Below are 12,636 nucleotides of genomic sequence, written 5' to 3'. Positions count from 1 at the left end.
CACCATGTCCTGGCATCCCACCTGCTCCACCGGGCTCCCTCGTCCCTCCGGCTCCACCTTGGTCAGTCGTCGACCATCCGCCACCTCGGGACTCCATTCCTCTGGTTTCACCTCGCCACTCAATCCCTCTGGCTCTGTCAGGCTCCTCCTTCCCTCTGGTTCCACCTCCATCCTCAGTCGCTCCGGGTCCACAGCGGTCTTCCAGGACCCCGCCTCCGCCTCGGTCACCTGAGCCTTCTGCTCCACCTAGGCCCTCCGGATCCTCGACGTCACCCTGGCTCTGCAGCTGTGCTGCTCCATCCTGGGCTCCTCACCGAACGGTGCAGTCTCCGCCTGTCGGCCCCCTGGTGTCGTCGGCCCCTTCACCATGGCTCCTCCTGCCTTCGACTCCACCATGGATCTCTGTCCTGGCTGGTCTCTGGTGTACCATCTGGCTCCTCCTGCTCCTGTCCCCTCCCTGGCTCCTCCCTCCATCTCCTCCCTGGCTCCTGGCTCCTTCCTCCGTGGTCCCTGTCTGCTGGCCCCCTCCTGGGAGTCTGTCCTCCACCGGAACCTCCTCCCAAGTTCCCACCCAAGTTGTTTCTATGGTGCGAGGAAGCACCTGCCGGGAGGGGGGAGTACTGTTACATACCTGGACTCTTTTAGTGTGTTTTTGCCCCTGTGACACAGTTTCTGTCTTCCGTATTTGGTTTGATTAGTTCCCAGGTGTGTCTATTCCATTCCCCATGTGTTCCATGTCCCTGTTAATTTAGTCATGCCATCCACCTGTGTTTCCCCAATTATCCTTTGTACATAAGCCTTGTCCTTTCTGTTCTGTTTTGTCGGGTCTACTCACTTGCTATTTACGTGTGTCTACCTCTGTGCTCCACGTGTTGGATATATTAAAAGCCTTATTTCATTTATCCTCTGCTCCATGTTTCTTCCGGCAGCGTAAACCGTAACACTGCAATAAGGTTCCATTAGGTGTTAACTAACGGTGAGCAATAGTCTTTATTTGTTACAGTATTTGTTAATCTTTGCAGACAATAGCTAATGAAAATACAACCGTCAATTTTTTTGTAAATATCTATGAAGGGGATGGCCATTGACACCTGAAAGATAATGTACATTTTTAATTATCTTTTGTCAGATGTGACTTTGCCTTTTATTTTCAGTCATCTCGGTGTCGGTGAGATAGAGTGAACCAAATGGTCCAAACTATTCAAAAACTGGGACCGTGTTCCTCAGGACTTTACTGTACTTATGTATTATAAGGAAGCCACCAGAGGTCTCAATGGGCTTTGGTGTCCACCACACTGCTGAGGCTCAGTGGTCGTCAACACCAAAGACTTGATGATGATGCGTCACATCTCCTTTAAACTTTTCCTGGAAGGATTCTGAAGAGGGGAATCGTCCGCTGTGTATTCATGGTTCTTGGCTACAGGATGTTTAATCACTTTGTTCTTTCTTTCCCTTCAGCATTGCCCCGACACTCAGTTATAGCAGAATGCATAGAAAAGTTCTGCTTCTTTGTCTTGCAGTCAGCTGATTTTGGGGTTCATTTCTAGAGCTCCTGAGACATTTCCTCTTGCATTTCTTCTCACTGTCAATATCCCATGGTCTATCAGAGACACTCAGTTTAGGGGCGTTTGTTCCAAGCTTGAAGTAGGTTTGGGTGCTCACTGAGAGGCTCAGGCGCAGTAAAGCTCTTTGAGAGTTCTTATAGGACCCATGGTGAGACTCCATTGATGGAGTATTATTTGCCACAATTTTATGATCCATTTTTTGAAGAATGAAGATTCAGTATTGCCAACTGAGAGAGCTATCCATGACACCAATCACACTTACTATTTTCTTCGCATTTCAATTCTAGTTTGACCTGCAAAGTAATACAATATTGGAATTCCTAACTTCTGGGATGTCATAGACCTGCTGCTAAGTGTTTTACCAGTGCCAATAGTCAGACAATCTCAATACAAGTTTCTGACAACTACTTGAGACATAGAGTCAGAGGGAAGCATATATACACTTGTTATTACGGTACTGTACGTCCTGAGACAGAAAACATGAATAAGCAGGTGACCCACACCAATTGTTTTAGCTCTGGATGTAGGCTGTTAGAAGCATAAACACTACTGATGAGTGGAATGTGGTAGAGTAAATGTTTGTTTTCTTTCAGTATGGGTTAGAGAACAAGATAAATGTGTTGGAGAAAGTCTGAAATGAGAAGTGAGACCTTTTACCAATTTGTACAGTCTATGAAGAGCTTCTCAGACATCCTGAGATCATCACTATGTATTTGTATAAAAGCACATATCTTTTATTGCACACACAGATATAAACATGAGCATGGAGAGAGAGGCTTGTTTGTAATGTGATGCATTTACAAACTGTTCTGTCACTTCTATGCTTTAATACACACATGTATGACAATTGCACAGAGACCCATACTTCAGATAATGTCATCTTCACTTGAAGGACCTTGTAAGTTCTGCCTTTTTCCAGGTTTGCAGGTCAGTTCCAAGAGGTATTGTGTGATTGTCTTGAGCTTCTTTTAACACAAAAAAAATGTATACAAGCATACACTATTAATTCTTCTCTGTGATTAATACCCAATAAGCAACTCTGCAATGCAGTTTGTCAAAATGTCACTCTGGTACAGCATATTTGCTGAACTCCATTACTTTACAAATGGCTAAACTTTTAGTGTAAAACAAAAGGTTATATATATAAAATGTTATATATTCAGTTCATTGAGCCATAAAAACGGGATGCAGAATTGCAGTATGAAACTGAATTTAGGAATTATTCAAATTATAGAATAAGTATCATTTTAACTAGAAAGGGCAGGTTTGTCAAGGCGACTTTAAAGATTAATATGATAAAGCTTTTTCTGAAAGTTTTATAAACCTGACAGATATACACCCAGAAAGATTAAGAGACAAATAAATACATTTGAATGTTATTTATGTATATTTCTTCATATTTAACCAGCATGGAAGAATAGTACACGTCCCAGAATGCATTACCTCCGTTGAATTTGTTAAATTCCTCATATAAAACACATAATAATGATGTGTTTGATAATATCTAAAGAGTTCTGAGGCATTGGCAAAATCCTCCAAACTATGTGACCGCTCTGGATAAGAGCGTCATTCGCCCAAGGCCTGTATTAAGCCCATGGACTTCCTCTGGTAAGGAAGCCATGGTTTATTCCTTTTGTGGAAACTCCAATGACAGGCTTTCGGATTGCCTTCAGTGTTCCTTAATTACATTATCTTGCTCCCTGAAGCGTTCCCTCAGTGTCGTCTCAGTCCAGCTCTTAGCTAAAGATGCCAGTCAGTGGTTGTGTGTTGCCATCTTCACACATGGCCAGACAAGATACTTTGTTTTTCGTACAAGGTTTTGTTTGTTGAGGGCTTAGCTGGCGGATGGCAGGAGGTAATGCCATGCCATGCTGCGGCATGCTAATTACCGCTAAACTTGGTAAACCCAACACCCTGGACAGAGGATGTGTCAAAGCATGGCACGAAGCCTAAACCCTTCGTTCTCTGTATGTCTCCCTCTTATCTTCTCTTCTCTTCTCTATTCATTCAGAACTAGCTAACCGGGGATTTCACACTTTAATCACCTCTCATCTAACACACCACAGAGCACTGGTAATCACCATCTGCAGTTGAGTGATCCCATAGTGATGAGATTTGAGGTACATCAAAGTACCATGCTGGAAAGGAAATCCCTCACAATGATGACCATAAGTTTTCTACCTCAAGAACACAATATGAAAGCAGCGAATACGTTGAAGACAGACAGCGAAAAGCTCGTAAGTACCATCTTTCGCGAATGAGCCTTTAAGAACATCATTTTGCTCATTGAATTCTGATATAGAAACAGAGAGAGGGGGAGGAGGAGAGAGACGAGCAACAAACAGAGTTGTTGTGAAATGGGTGGAAAAATGGATCAGAAGTGAAGCTGTGAAAAAATGCCCATGGAAGGAAATGAGAAATTGAGTCATTGTGCTCAAAACCAATCACTGGCCTCGTTCTGAAACAAATACACACGTGTAGCACCCCACTACATTAACATATGTTTTTGGAACGAGCACAACATCTTTACGTGTTTCCATATGGATATGGCAGCTGTGTGGATGAAGAAATGATTAGAAATTGAGAAAGGCACTTGAAAAGAATACCTGTCAGGTACAGAAGCTCATGTTTGTTTTGAAACAGAGCTATTTCTGAACATAAATACATTATGGACTGAATGTCATGGGTAGGGCTTGCTTTGAAATGCAAATGAAAATGCTTTATTTACAAGTAGCTCTGAGAGGGCATTTGAAGACATGATTGCTTACAACCAGTTTAGAATGATTTCAGCATCCATGGCTGGATGAATAAATAAATTAATATGTACTGCACCAGTCATTATTGCAAATACGACCCCAAGAAATAGGTGTTTGTAATAACTGTCCAAAAAATACACCACATTACAGCCATATATATTGTTATTTCGCTAATTTTTTTTTATGAGATACTACCATTCAGAAGTTTGTGGTCAGTATTAAAAAAAAAAAAAAAAAGTCTCTTATGCTCATCAATGCTGCAATGACTTAATCAAAAAAAGTATTATTTCATTTGAAAGAAAAAAAAAAAAACATACCTAGTTTTTGGTCATTTAAAATGATGTGATATAATTCAAATTACAATAACTGTCATATTTGTATACGCACTTAAGTTGACAAACACTATAAAGCTGTGTTCTAATATTTCTAACCAGGCACTGAGTGTGTCCTACTTCAAATTCTTTTTTTTCTTTTTCTTTTTTGTCACATGCATGCACCAAATAAAAAATAAAATTAAAAAAAATGGATGTGAAATATTTATTATTATCACTGTTTGTAGAGAAAAAGGCTTGAAAAAAGGTCTGCTTATTTGCCTGGCAAATATTCATTTTATCAGTCATTATGTAAATAATTGCAGAACAACACATTTGATCAAAATAATCGTCTACTTCAGACAAATGTGTAATTAAATTAATATCTGAATATTTCACATATTTCACAATAAAAAGAAAATGAGTATTTATTTTCAAGCATTGAGCCAATAGAGCGTCATATAGAAAACAGAAAAAGTACCGAATTATGTGAAAATATGTGATATGGATGTGTATTCAGAGCAGTAATTCATACCCTGATCTATGAGCTGGAAAGTGTGTGTAATGGATCACTCTGTTATCTGCAGTGGGCCTGTGGATTGATTTGTTTTAGGAGAATGGAGAGACATTTAGCTGGGGAAGAGCCAGTGTGTGCTGCTGAGGACTGATGTCTCCAGTGTCACTGCTGGACCGTTACCCCTCTCAGACGCCCCTCGACTGCCTGGCATCACACAGCCAATTCAATCCCAGGCCTCAATATATATAGGAGGGATAACTGGGATAAACTCCAAATTACAACCTTCTGTAAGAAAAGCATGGCTCTGTTTCAATTTCCAGAGAAGCCCAGAGCATATAATGAGACCAGCTCTAAATGAGCCTTTGAGGAAAGTGCTATTGATGCATTATGGTAATGCATTTTTCTTCTGGTCCTCACAATTTGTTTCCAAAAAGAAGTTCAGAGATTCTTGCAGTGAAAGACAGTGCTAGTTTTTGCAGATTCAGAGGGGAAAAAATGACCCACACAAAGACCTTAACATATACAGTACATTGACCCCCAAAATATTTTTGAACACTTAATGAATATCTTTGCTTTATATACCAAATATGTGGTAAGTGCAATTTATATGAAAAAAAAACAACACTGGCACAAACACATTACAAGTAAGACATTTCAGAAAATAAGTAAAATATAAGTAGAGAATAGAATGACATCTTATGCTTTTAAATTAGTAAAGCTCAGTCGGATAGAAGTTCTTCAGTATATTAATGTATCGAAAGTAGTTTTGGGACACAAAGATGGAACTAAGTTCAGATTTTCTAGAGAAAGTGAATGTAATGGTTTTGTGAGTCACTTGAAAGTTTAAATATTTAGGTTTGTACAATTAAATTTGAATAATTGATATTTATAGTTGTGCTATAATGTGCTATGGATTTCAGGAAATGTGTTTAAGGAACTGAGAAAAACTTTATTATCCTAAAGTATAGTCTTACTTAAAGTCATTACCTCCTGGTAAGAGCATCTCCAAACACAGGTCTGGCTCCAGTTTCTTAGTGCATATTAATGACATCTGTAGGCGTCTGGCCATTCTGCCAAGACCTCACAGCACTTACAGTACAGGAAGTTCCTTATAAAGGATAACTAATGGCTTTCATTCACTAACAGTGTGAACATGCATTTGTGGAGTGAGACCTATGTGTGAACATTTCTACACAGAAAGCATGATTCATCAATAAGTAAAAATTGGGTAACACTTTAGAATAAGGTTCCATTAGTTAATGTTAGTTAACTACTTTCGTTAACATGAACTAAGCAAAATGTTCTGTTTTACACAATCCATTACATGCCTTCTGTGATCTGATTGTTTATTAATCTTTTTTTGTAGATAAAAAAAACTGCCATGTTTTTCTTTGAGTACAAGCTCCACATAAACGTCTGATGATTCAAATATGATACATGCAATTTGTATTTCACATATTGTCTAAAGTTTCAATAAACTCCTGTAAAAATACTTTTTCTGACTATTATTTCATGTCAAACTGCAAACTACATTAAAGCAACTAAAATCACAAATATATATTTATATATACTGAACAAAATTATAAATGCAACACTTGTTTTTGCCCCCATTTTTAATGAGCTGAACTCAAAGTTCTAAGACTTTTTCTATGTACACAAAAGGCCTTTTTCTCTCAAATATTGTTCACAAATCTGTCTAAATCTGTGTTAGTGAGCACTTCTCCTTTGCCGAGATAATCCATCCACCTCACAGGTGTGGCATATCAAGATGCTGATTAGACAGCATGATTATTAGGCTGGTCACAATAAACAGCTCTTAAAGGTATGTTGTTTGTTGTTGTCTCATACTTATAGATATGATGTTGTTTTTACATGCTACTGCTTCTGTTAGCTTTTAATATACGGTTTTATTCAGATTAAAGCTTTATTACAGCACAGCAACCGTATGTGCCTCCAGGTATAACACTTCTCATTGCTTTCTGAAAATAAGTGTATAAATGGATGGATTTACTTGCACCCCTAGTTTTCTCTTCCTCTTCACTAAAGCAGCAGAACATGGCCACGCCTCCTTTGTTGCTTGTTCCCGGGGGCGGGGTTTATCTGGGTTCGTGACATAACAGACCCAGGAAGAAGCTTGTTGTAGTCCCTTACCAGCCATATTTGTAGGCATTAAACTCCCAAAATTTTAAAAGATGATATCTCTGTTTGCACTGAACTTTAAGCGCTGCAACTTTGCAGATATTGTTTATGCTCAAACAGCAACATTACAAACGAACTAATGTTAAAAAAAGTGAAATCCCAATTAACCACTCCTTTAATCAATTTGTTAAAAACACTGATTCATTCAGAACTACTGTGTATTGACCAGAAACGTGCAATGGTGTGTTCTGCCATGGTTTTGTTAGAGTCTATTTTTATTGGTGGGCAACAACAGACAAAGTGACAATACTGGGCATGAAATTGAAGTTAATGAATATATTGTTGTTTACTGGACAGTTGTAGAATAGAATTTTGACATTTGCAGTTGACTACAGTCATATCGGCTCTTGTCATATTGCTTAAATACACAGAACAAAAATGTCATAAATCTCAGTAACCCTTTTCATTTTACTGTTTTTTGTTTCATTTTCTTTTTTGCAGTGAAACCCATTGTTTTCTTTCCTCTCTCACGTTGTCCTCTGCTCTCTGCACCCACTTGTTTTATTGATCGATTGGCTTAGAATGACTGAAAGTAAATCGATTCGGGCCTTTATAAAATTTGGAGGGCTGCCCAGGAAGGACATTTAAATGTTTTACAAGGCCATGTAACAGCTAACAGCAACATGTCCTCTCATGGACCTTTTTGCAGTATTTTCTGGGCTGGTGCTATAGCTATGCCTCTGGGGAATTATAAGACCTCGTGTCGCATAGGGTATATTTAGTATCCTTCGCAACAGTGTTGAGTATATCCAAATCCTCTTCGAAGTGCAATAGCTTGTTACATTTTAATGTGGTTTTCAAGCTGCAACTCCAGGAGCAGTGAACTTAGCTCATGTCTAGCCAATGTTATGTGACAGTTTGTGCACACAGAGTAAATTATTCTGGGAAGGAATGCAACTAAATTAGTAAGTGTCTGAGTACTGGGATGTTTGAGAGCAGCAGGTAGAGCTCTGCACTTTAAGGCTTTCTTTTTCCTTTACATGCATGCGCACATGTATGCACACAGATAAATGTGCAAAGGCGCATGATCATGCTCAGATAAGAATGAGAACATGAACATGCTGATAACATACGTAGATAATGCGGGTTACTAAAACCACAAGCTGTAACCATATGAATCAAATGGGGAACTGGCCTTAAGATAGACGACCTTGAACTTATCTGGTTTTAAACATGTTTTCATGGTCATATAAAAAGATTGATTTAGATGACCTTTGCTTTTGTTTAGGGCACATGCTTTTTTCACATCCTGTCACATACAAAGCAAAACCGTGAAAGGCTAAGCATTAAGTGATATTGTCCCATTATGAAAATATATGCAAAGTCACAATTACGAGAAATAAATCATCTTGACAAGATGTCAGAAAATTATGAGACATAAATACAAGTTTCGAATAATTTTGATAAGATATAGCCACATTCTCAGAAATATGAAGTCACACACAGATTTATTAAATATAAAGTAGTCTAAATTATAAATGAAAGTTGTATTTTAAAGATATAGTCACATTTTAAATCAAACTGCGAAACATATGATAAATCTGTACCATTATATTGTCACATTTTCAGATATAAAGTCACATTATAATATAAAAAAAATAATAAAGTTACATTTGTGTAATATAAAGTCAAAATTATGATTATGAAAGTTGTATTTACAAGATTTTGTGAGATGAAAAACAACTTTCTCATACTTTTTTTGATTGATGGATGGTGCATTTCTGCACATGCAGATTCCATGTAGGCCACCTGATGACTACTAAACTATGAAAGCCTTCATAGATGCTGTATGACTTATCAAAGTAAGTTTGCTTACAGGAAAAAAATCATGCATGGACCAGTTAGCAAAGGGCAGACAATTTTCATTCTAGAATGTATCGTTCACTTACATTAACATTAAATGAAGCATTTCACTGTTCTTATTGTATTGTGTAATGTGGCTAGACAGATTCTTTAAAATTTTCCTAAAAGACACTAAGACAGATTTTTTTTAAAGAGCTCAATCTTGGATTAAAGTAGGTCTTGATATTCATAGCTTATTCAGAGCTCTTTTAAAAACATTACTTATGCACAGTTGTGTTACTCTTTTGCCAAAGAATTATTCAGGCTGCTTGAATATTATGCTACAAGCTCCAGAAGAGGGCATCAAGCTCTGCTGGAATGTCATGCTCATAATTTTGTCGGGTCTTATGACTGCATGGCACATTTAAGTCTTCTCATAAAACATACTCTGGTGCTATCAGGTGACCCGCTGTTATTGAATCTGAACAATATTAAACTTAATTAAGGTTAATCTTGTTTGATGAGTTCATAGATGTACAGTAATAAGATCAGCTTCTGAAATGTGAATCACATTTTTCAGGGCAAAACTGTGACACTTGTATGGTCTTCAAGAGTCATGAAATTAGCATAGTTAAAAATGAATTTGACGCTCACCGGCTGTTATCCCATTAGTGGAAATGAAGAGTTGAATGAGATGTGTATTTGGGACAGTGTTCAGGAATGCAAAATCTCTAACGATGCAGTTGAGGAGAGATTTAAATCAGATGAACAGCACTTAGATTTAGTGATGGGAATCATTGCTATAAATGTAAACCTTGTTATTCATAATGCAACCTGATAGTGTCACCACCTTGCACAGCCACTCCATAACACAAAAGTCATTCACTAAATATTGAAATGGTGTCATCATTTACCTATGATCTTTCTGCATGACTTGCTTTCTTTTACAGAATGCAAAAGGACATATTTTGTATAATGACCTGGTCAACTTTTATGGTCAAAACACCTTAAAAGATTCATAAAAGTGGTTCATATGACTCATCTGCTAAATTCCTAAAATAAAGTCTTTTGAGGTCATATGATGACTTTGCATGATTCACTGATAATCTGACTCTCCAGCAGAACTGCAGATTGTTGAGTTCTGGTTCAGTCTGAACGATTCTTTCAGTCTGGTTTCGTTAACTGAATCACTGAAATGAATTAATTGAAGAATCTATTTGTTTGATTCGACACATTTTAAGCTGAAGCACTAAAATGACTAACTGGAACAAAACGAAAATGTTATTACCTTGACAAAATGATCTCGTGGCCACGACATAATATCACATTCCCACGAGTTAATATGACCTTCCCACAAATTAATATCTCGTGGCCATGACATATTATCATGTTCCTATGAGTTTTTATGTCGTGGCCATGACAAAACTATGTGAACCGACCATGTCATGTTCTGGGCACCATGATTTAACACCATTTGCTCAAGTCGAGTTTTTCAAAGGCGAAGTTCAGAGAACCCTGGGGTAGGATTGCTGTGCTTGCACATGCACTCAGAACATTAATTTCAATAACTTCAGATGTCTAGTGAATATCGGATTTTAAAATAAGATGCTTTGGCCCGGTTTCACAGACAGGGCTTAGCTTAAGCCAGGACTAGGCCTTAAATTAAGATGTTTAAATAACTTTGATAAAAATGCCTTAGAAGAAAACGTCATGTGTGCATCTTGTGACAGAACAATGGAACTGACATGTTTTAAGATATGTCAGAGCAAGATATTTTCAGTTGAGACAGCTCAAACATGCATTTTAATGTGGGACTAGCCTTAAGCCATGTCTGAGAAACCAGGGTTTATTTGTTCAGAGGATGTTAAAGTGGGTTTCATTAAATCTGTTCAAGAATACAAACACTCCTGATACAACAACAGAGAACTGTTTATTCTTTCCTACGTACAAATCTTATCCAGAGCTGAAATGTGGATCTTAGCTGATCTTAAATGTTTTGTTTAATTCAAGTGATAAGATCAGCAGGTCAGAGAACATCTTGACATCTCATTAACAATCGCCCCGCCAATGATTGCAACAAATCTATTCCAGATTAGGTACTCCTCCAATCAGGAGTACCTAATCCATGTAACCATATATATAGTATCCTAGCCTGTGTTCAATATGAGAGTTTTTATGTTGTCCCTCCTCCTCCCCTGCGGCACCTTGCAGCAGCCTTCCTTTGTTATTTTGACTTAAAAAAACATAAGAAAAACAAGAAAAGGCGATGGTCAAAGAGGTCGAGACAACGCGAGCATGGACTATACTTGCTACATCATGATATGGATATGATATGGATGATATGGTTGTTGTTTTATCTCATAGAAATGTTGTTACGTACTACACAGATTAATAACTGTTTAAATAAACGTTCATATATTCGTTTCCATGGACTTTCTGGTGCGTCATGCCGCCGGCTGTTTTGATTTTGTTTCCCGGTACTTCCTCACCGTCTCGTCACCTCGCTTTCTGATTGGGTACACGCCACAGTCCACAGGCTGCGTGATCGTTTGTCCTTGGGGGACACCACACACGAGAAGAAATCGGGCCAAATAAATCCAACATGTTGGATATCCCCGATTTGAGATCGGAGCGGTCCCGACGTTCTTCCGAGCAGAGGAGAGCAGTCTTAACACACCACACACGGCAGGAATAGTTGATCAGATTATTTTACGATAATCGGAGCATCTTAAGATTGTCGGAAGGGGTGATTCGGGCCTAATGCCACAGGCCTAATTATCCTGCCGTGTGAACCAGCCTTGAGATAAAATGTCCAATATGAGTGGTCAGCGTTACACAGTTTTCTAGAGTTGAGGAGTTTTTAAGGAGAAAAAATAATAAAATACACATAAAACCCAATTTTAACATGAGAAAAAAAGTTTAATTTTATGTATTCAAATTAATAACAACTAAAGGAAATGTACATATTACAAAAACAATAAAGTGCAGTAAATCTTAAATTATTACAAATTATTGAAACTACTAATGTTCAAATGTTTGGGGTCGGAAGTTTGTTTTTGAAAAAAAAAGTATCTTAAAATGCCTGTTTTAAAATTATAGCTGAGCTATTTACAGCATCCAGTCTTCAGTGTCACATGAGCCTTCAGAAATCATCTTAATATGCATATTTGGTGCCAAAGAAACTTTTGATTTCTTATTAATATCAACATTCAAAAGAGATGTGATGCTTTGTGGAAACCGTGATACAACAGAAAGGTCAAAAGAACAGCATTTATTTGAAATAGAAATCTTTTGTAACATTATAAATGTCTTTACTGTCTCCTTTGACCAAATCAATGTGTCCTTGCCGAATAAAACTGAAAACATAAAATATAATAATAATAAAATAAATAAATAAATAAAATATTACTGAAGCCAAACTTTTAAACTGTAGTGTACATCATAAGCAGGAGAATATAATGTAAGTGAGTGAGAAAGTCAGTGTTCAGTATCTCATTGGTGTACCT

At 37.7% G+C, this 12,636-nt stretch overlaps 1 long non-coding RNA gene across 1 annotated transcript; it reads left to right on the top strand.

Moving 5' to 3' along the window:
* Positions 1-612: 612 nt before the first annotated feature.
* On the top strand, positions 613-2,571 carry LOC128024880 (uncharacterized). The gene is made up of 2 exons (XR_008186045.1): positions 613-976; positions 1,155-2,571. It is a non-coding gene; the product is annotated as an uncharacterized LOC128024880 (long non-coding RNA).
* Positions 2,572-12,636: the final 10,065 nt, after the last annotated feature.

Source organism: Carassius gibelio, chromosome A12, assembly GCF_023724105.1.
Source record: "Carassius gibelio isolate Cgi1373 ecotype wild population from Czech Republic chromosome A12, carGib1.2-hapl.c, whole genome shotgun sequence".
In the NCBI taxonomy this organism is placed as follows: Eukaryota; Metazoa; Chordata; class Actinopteri; order Cypriniformes; family Cyprinidae; genus Carassius; species Carassius gibelio.
The sequence above is the reverse complement of the archived record's forward strand: the minus strand, read 5'-3'. Positions and strand labels throughout refer to the sequence as shown.